This window comes from Silurus meridionalis, chromosome 5 (genome assembly GCF_014805685.1).
Source record: "Silurus meridionalis isolate SWU-2019-XX chromosome 5, ASM1480568v1, whole genome shotgun sequence".
Classification (NCBI taxonomy): Eukaryota; Metazoa; Chordata; class Actinopteri; order Siluriformes; family Siluridae; genus Silurus; species Silurus meridionalis.
Window position 1 is genome coordinate 482,851 of NC_060888.1, and position 7,320 is coordinate 490,170.

At 37.7% G+C, this 7,320-nt stretch overlaps 1 long non-coding RNA gene across 1 annotated transcript; it reads left to right on the forward strand.

Annotated features, from left to right (window-relative positions):
* Positions 1 to 2,456: 2,456 nt before the first annotated feature.
* LOC124386580 lies at positions 2,457 to 5,802 on the forward strand. Its single transcript, XR_006925956.1, has 3 exons — positions 2,457 to 2,572; positions 3,144 to 3,248; positions 5,773 to 5,802. It is a non-coding gene; the product is annotated as an uncharacterized LOC124386580 (long non-coding RNA).
* The last annotated feature ends 1,518 nt before the right edge of the window (positions 5,803 to 7,320 follow it).

Consider the following 7,320-nt stretch of genomic DNA (forward strand, 5'->3'; position numbering starts at 1 on the left):
AGTAAAGTTAATAAGCACGTTTTCTCCCCGTGGCCTGTTGATGAGCTGTAACGTATATACTAAACCTTGTGTAGAGGAAAGTATAAGAGGAGCGTTGGTGTGAAACGGGTGTAAACGTGTTTAAAAACACGTTTCTCTGCGTGAGAGAAGAGAAAAGCAGCTGAGGAGGAGAGCTGGAGTGTTCCTGCTGAGAAATCTCACACAGCAGCAGGAAGCAAACAGCAATTACAAAGAGCATGTTATTGCGCTGAGGCGTTAAGTGAGGAAGTTTTCCCCTGTAGCATCGTTCAGTCGAGATAATGATGGAGTCAAAGAGCATGTTTCTGTCCAACATGGACGCCGAGGGACGGAGAGAGGGAGAGGGAGAGAGAGAGGGAGAAGAATGATGGGACGATAATTCCTCAATATCCAGAGGCGCTTTGAGGAAACGCTTTAAAGGATAAAACGTCTCTGTTAGTGCAGAGTTCAAAAGTCCAACAACAATATTGATTTTATTTTGCTGTTTGTGTGAAACGTCTCATCTCTGAGATTTAAAACCGTCTTCCACATCCTATATCCCGATTATTATTCCACAGCGGTGATTAATTCTCTATAACATGGTTAGAACAATGCGCTTCCTCTGATACGGTATTGTTTCCATGGTAACAGCTCATTCGCAGGGACGTGCTACTGATAATAAATATTTCTAAACTGCCCTATTGTTAATATTTGTGAGGAGGGAAGGAGTCTCCAGTGTCAGTGCTGTGTAACTATCAGAAGTGAAGCTGTAAGGGTTCTGAGGAGTTTATACTCTTTCACTATGGTTTCTGGGGTAACATCATGAGCTGATGATATAAATGTAACTATAAATGGATAAAAAGCACAACATATAGAGCACATACACAGTTCTTGTAATTATTTGCTACATGATCACAGTGGAAAATCCCATCATGCTTTGCAGTAGAATATGTTTTAGTGATCCCTGTTCTATGTGCATGTTGTAGTAATGTAGGAGGAATTTAACTTTGTATTAATGTTTAAAATTCTTACATTAAAAGTAGAATATGTAAATAGTTTGCAAATGAACTTTGATTATTCAAAAAGTCTGTTTCCTTGTTGAACTATAAAACAATAAAGACTGAAATCTTCAATGCAGTATTTAATGTCTCTTTTCTTATTGCATTTACAGCATTTGTTTAATGTTTACTTTAGCATTTGTTTAATGTTTACTTTAGAACATGTTTTATATTTATATGTATAAGTTACATATTCACACAGTGTACTGGGAACTTAGAAAGTGTGTATTTTTTTATTCCTAACTAACAAGGACATTGTTATGAAACAAGTGTAAAGCAGCTATAAGACAAAAATCAGGGAATAACTAATAAAGGGCTTATAAATAGTTTATAATAACATCCACGTCCACATCCATAACTAGTCATTAACAAAAGCAGCTTTTAGTCTTTACTTACTGCCTATTTTCTGATCCCTAAAATAAAGTGTAACCAGTAGAACTTTATCTGACAGAACCCTAAAAAACCTTTATAGAACCTTTATAGAACCTTTATAGAACCAGTCTGGATCTGTATGGAAGTGTTTCATGTTTACAGGTGTAGGTTTTGTACAGTTATATAAAGTTCAGTATTATTTATACATTGGATGTAACACCTTGGAGAAAAGAAGGTGGAAGTGCAGCAGGAGAACGTAGAGAACGACACAAAGATGCAGAAACACAGTCACAGCTAATTACATTCATTTCACCAGGTGTGTGTGCATACGACATCATCCTGAGTGGAAAAGACGAGAAGACGAGGTGATGGTGTATAGGTTGATTTATCAAAACACACACACACACACACACACACACACACACACACACACACACACACACAGAGACACACACACACACACACACACACACACACACGCACAGACACACAGAGACACACACACACACACACACACACACACACACACATCAAGTATAAATATATATAGGGATTAACACAAAACAAATCTTACTGTTGGTTATTTAATAATAATAATTTATTTAAAGGCCCACACACACACACACACACACACACACACACACACACACACACACACACTTTGTGATAGTTGTTATAATCTGTGCATTATAAATATATAATATTAGCTCTATAGAGGTCGTTATGAAGGAGAGAGAGTGTAAAATCTAATGCTGAAGTGCAGTTTGTATTTTTTGACCTGAAAGTATGGAGGTGAACTAAAAGTGCTTCTGAAAGCAAAAAGGAAGTTCTGTTAACTTTGCTAAACACACGGCGGTCTAAAAACGGCGCTCGTCTCGGTGACACTCGGCTGCTGAAGTTTGGCCGAAGTCCAGACCAGACAAAAGGCGAGCGATAATTCGGGTGAGTTTTAGCGGCGTGATTAGCCGCAGCAGAACAGCTGGACTGTACAGATACTATTTCTGCAAACCTCCGAAGGATAAACACGACACACGTCCCTGTGATTTATGGAGCGCGTCCCAGAGCCGGCGGCCATTATTCCCAGTGAAAAGCGCAAAGCATCATGGGAGGAAATGTGTTCATGTCCATAATGCATCTTTTCACAGGTAGGTGGCAGGAAATGTAGGTGTTTTTTTTCCCTCTTTTTCTCCGCATTCTTTCAGGAGAATCATTTGAGTTTGATGAACTGTCTCCTCTGTAATGCGCTCTGTTCGCGTGTTCGCTCCGAGCTAAATTACTGCGCTCGTGAACAGAAGCACGTCTCTAACTGCTTTCACAGCGAATAATCCCGAGCATGATTAATTTGCAGATTTCCCTTTCTGCTGATTTTCCTCCCTGCAGTGCTTCTGTGTTATTTATTTAGTATTTTTATTTAGGTGTCAAGACAAGCAGTTCAGAACAAAGATATGTCACGTATAATTAATCGAACCCATTCAGAAGTGCTGTAACAGAGAAAAAAGGCAGAACAAGCTTTTAAAGAACATGCATTTAATAACGCACGCTTTGTTTCCCATGTTTACGCTCCGAACTAATTAATTTAACCCTGATAAATAAACACGCTGAGGTTTCGGTAATTTGATCATATTTCTCTCAGCACAATGGCTGAAATATCGATTCCTACAAAACTGCTGACTTTTAGTCTGGAGACAGAAGTTTTCAGTGTTTATTTCATTCTAGTGTTAAGGTGAAGGAAAGTGAAGCTGAGATCCGACTGGTTCCTCAGGAGGATCATGATCTTCACACTGCAGAGCTTCTCGACCTGACAGATCACATGATTGACAGGTGAGTAGATCCACCTTATTGTTCTAAACAGAAAAATAATATACCAAAAATTATGTTATTCAATTATTCTCTATTTAATTCTTAACGGTGTTAATATTATTGATATTTCTAATTAAACCCGTTTTTATTTTAAAATGTTGATTGTAAAAAAATGTGTTTCTTCCCCAAACTGTTCCACAAAGTTGGACACACTTCTGAGGTCCTGAGTTCTGAGGTTCTGAGTTCTGAGGTCCTGTGGTCTGTGATTCCAATATTTCCAATAATTCATGGTAGATAAAAAAATAGATCATTGGAGTACATTTATTGACTCTTTTTATTATTATTTAAGTTTTTTTTTAGCTTTTTGTGATGAATTTTATTATTCAATACATATCAAATAAACCGGTTCCATACATGTATATACATATTCTGTTTTCTGGGTAAATAATAAAGTAGAAAGTTATTAAGTAATAATGTGTAAATACTGTGTGGTCAAAAGTACTTTTCCAGCTATATCATTTCTTCTTTAAACACTATTGTATTGGATGCAGGAACATGACATTTTGCTTTCACTTGAACTACAAGAGACAAAACCTGTTCCAGCATGACAATGCCCTTTTGCACAAAGCCAGCTCCATGAAGATCTGCTTCACATGGGTTGGAAGAGTGTGGAAGATCTCCTGCTATAGAGCTCCAACCCTACTGAACACCCTGTGGAAAAATGTAAAACACTCACTGCACCCAGGAACCTGCTCACCTTCTCACCTACATCAGCACCTGATTTTATAACACCCTTGTGGATAAAAAATCACAAATCTCCACAGGATCTTGTAGAAGATCTTCCCAGAAGAGTGGAGCTTATTATTGAGACTGAATGTGGAAGTAGATTAATTTTTTTACACTTTTATGTGAATTTGTCTATTTTTCACGCTTGGTTTTGGTTTCTCCTGTAGCCTGGTCCCCCTCAATTCATCATGGATTTTATCTCAGACCTCATCAATCTTCTTTTTTTCTCAGATGTCAGATCTCTGTTAGACATGAGTCTCGTCCTCATCATGTTTTAGATCAAACCTCAGTAAAAGCTGAACACTTCCTTCATGCCAGAGAAGTCAAATCTCTCACTGCAGATGTTCCTCATGTTTCTTGTTCTTCATCTCCTCCATTGTTCATCAGTACCACCTCAAAGTCCATTTTTATGGTGATGATTCATAAATTTATCAGCACTCTTTCAGTTTCTGCATTAATGAACTGCTTACAGGATATTAAAAACCGGATCATATCACCGCTTTCTCCAATTAAAATCAAATTAAAACTCACTCGCAATAAAACCTGATATCCAGCCTGCTAACGTGACTGCTCCGCCTCGGCACAGGCCAGCGCCACGCTTTTTCCTTTCTTTCTTTCTTTCTTTCTTTCTTTCTTTCTTTCTTTCTTTCTTTCTTTCTTTCTTTCTTTCTTCTTCAGTACAGACAGTGAGAGTCATTATAGCAGGAAGCTGAATGTCAGAAAGACAGAATTCTGAATGAACACTTGACTTATTCTGAGCTTGTTTGTGGATGGGGTTATAATCACACCTGAATGTTAACAGCATTTTATTCTGAACTGTTGATCACAAATCTACATCACATGTCTGCAAAATGCCAAATGCTAGTGATATGATAGCTGTATTTTATAATTATTATCAGTAATTGGGGAAGTGGAGCTCAGCCAGTCAGACATTACACTTCTAATCAGAAGGTCATCAGGTCAACTCTCCCACCTGGCACTGCTGGGCCCCTGAGCAAGGCCCCGAACCCTTTCCCAGCTGCTCAGTTGCTGCCCTGGTTATGGTTGTCTCCTAGATACTCTAAATGTATTTGTTGCATGACTTCCTGAGCCTTTCTTTCTTCTGTATCCTGGTTTCTCAATATTCAGGGTTTGTGGTGTTTATGTAACTTGATGATCTCCTGATTGATCTCTCTGATACGATCTCTATTTTCTATTGTTTGTCAAGATTTATAACTGAACATCACTCTCTGGTAAAGAACAAAATAATGAAAAAACTTGTTAACCAATTAACACTTTGATCCACTGCAACTCTGCTGTAATTAATCACTAACCATCACAAGTCCAGATTTTACCAAGTACTAACAGGAAGTAATGTGGGAAATGAAATCTTCCATCTTCTAAGCTTCTATACCTGATGGTCTGCAGTGTGGATCAAAAGTGTAGATCGCTCTCAGGCTCCAGAACTGTTTTGACACTTTTACTGAACAGCGTGAACTCATCAGTGCTATTCATCAGTAGCTCAATACACATAAACATGAATTAAATTAAATTGAAGTGAATTGAGTCGAGTGTGTGATGGAAGTTTTATTTAGATCTGATCTCATTGCTGAAGAGAACATGGTTAAATTTAATTCAATTAAATTAAATTCATGTTTATTTGTGTTGCGCGTTTATTAATGAACATCGTCTCAGAGCAGCTTTACACAGATACTGTGGAGATAAAAAATGAATAAGTTCTTTATAAGTGTAAGTTTGTCCCTGTGTCCCTGTCCCACAGTGTTGAAGGAAAATCTCCCTGAGATGCAGAAGGAAGAAACCTGGAAGGAACCAGACTAAAGAGGGAACCTCATCCTCATCTGGGTTCCACCAAATGTCCATTTATTACAGATAAACGATGTTGAGGTGCAGTGATGGAGATCAGAGCAAACTGTAGTCCTGAGTCAGTGTAGCAGACTGTTGATATTAACTACAGTCCAAATGCTCAAAGCTCCTGATCTTACTCTGGAATTTCATGGATCTCCAGGACGTTGATGAGAAACATCCCCAGCTGCACAGAGTCGCCTCCAAACAAAGAGAAGGAAATTTCACGCTGTTTATTTGTTCATTTACAGCCTGCTGGCTAACGGTCCAATCCAGAGTCTGAGATTAATACACTAATCCCATGTGACCTCCTGCTTAGTGCATTATGGGTAATAAACACTGATAATATCCACTTTTCTGCACAATTGCACAACTGATTATCACTTAAACACTGGGCTGGAACGGCACAGTGTCACTTTAACATCAGCACATGCACACTTTGGTGACAATCTCACTGGGACACTTCAAATGCTGGACTCAGAATCTACAGTGTGTCATAAACATATCCATCACTTCCTGACTAATTCTTTTATTTTTATATATATATATATATATATATATATATATATATATATATATATATATATTTATTTATTTATTTATAGTATCTACATATACAGTGTACATATATTTTATTTGTTATTATTTTTCTCTATTTCTATACTCACTTATACTTTATAATGTTATACTTTGTTTTTATTTTTACTTTTTAAATTTGTTTATAATAATTTCTATTTACATGGTGGACAAGAACAATCATTTTACTACATGTTGTACTCTGTATGAATGTGTATGTGTCTAATAAAATTTGATTTTGCAGGGTTAAATACATCTCTTAAAGACCGAGTCGATGTCTTAGGAAGTGTTACTAGAACATTAATGAAGTGCGAGTGCTGGGTTTGGGACAAAGCCGGAGTCGGGATTAAAAAGCTTTGTGTTCAGCAGCATGCAAACGTGACTCCACTCAACTCTACAGCATTAAAGAGAAACGTGCCGTCATCATATTATTCATTAAAAACAAGAAGAGCAATGAAAATGACTTTTAATCCCCAGAAATGTAAATCCTCAGGAGTCTAATTTCCCTCAGTCCGTTACTGCAGACTTCACCTGCTGGGAATTAGAGCTAATTGACTCTGAAAGACGAGATTAGACATAAACACGTCCAACATGACCCTAACACACACACACACACACACACACACACACACACACACAATTGGACACGGAATGTATTTATAGCTCCAACAATGAACACAACATTGTTCTTTTCATTACATTTTTTTTATATCCGTGGATTTATGGCTCTGCTTTAATCAATTCTGGACTCAACCTACTTTTTATACAGTGCTGAGACGACTGACCTGCTCGACCGTCACAAATCTGCCCGTAATTTCCAAACGGTGCATTTTAATACACGGTCACGTGACCTTTAACTGCTTAAAAGTGGATGGCAGCCATTAAGGAT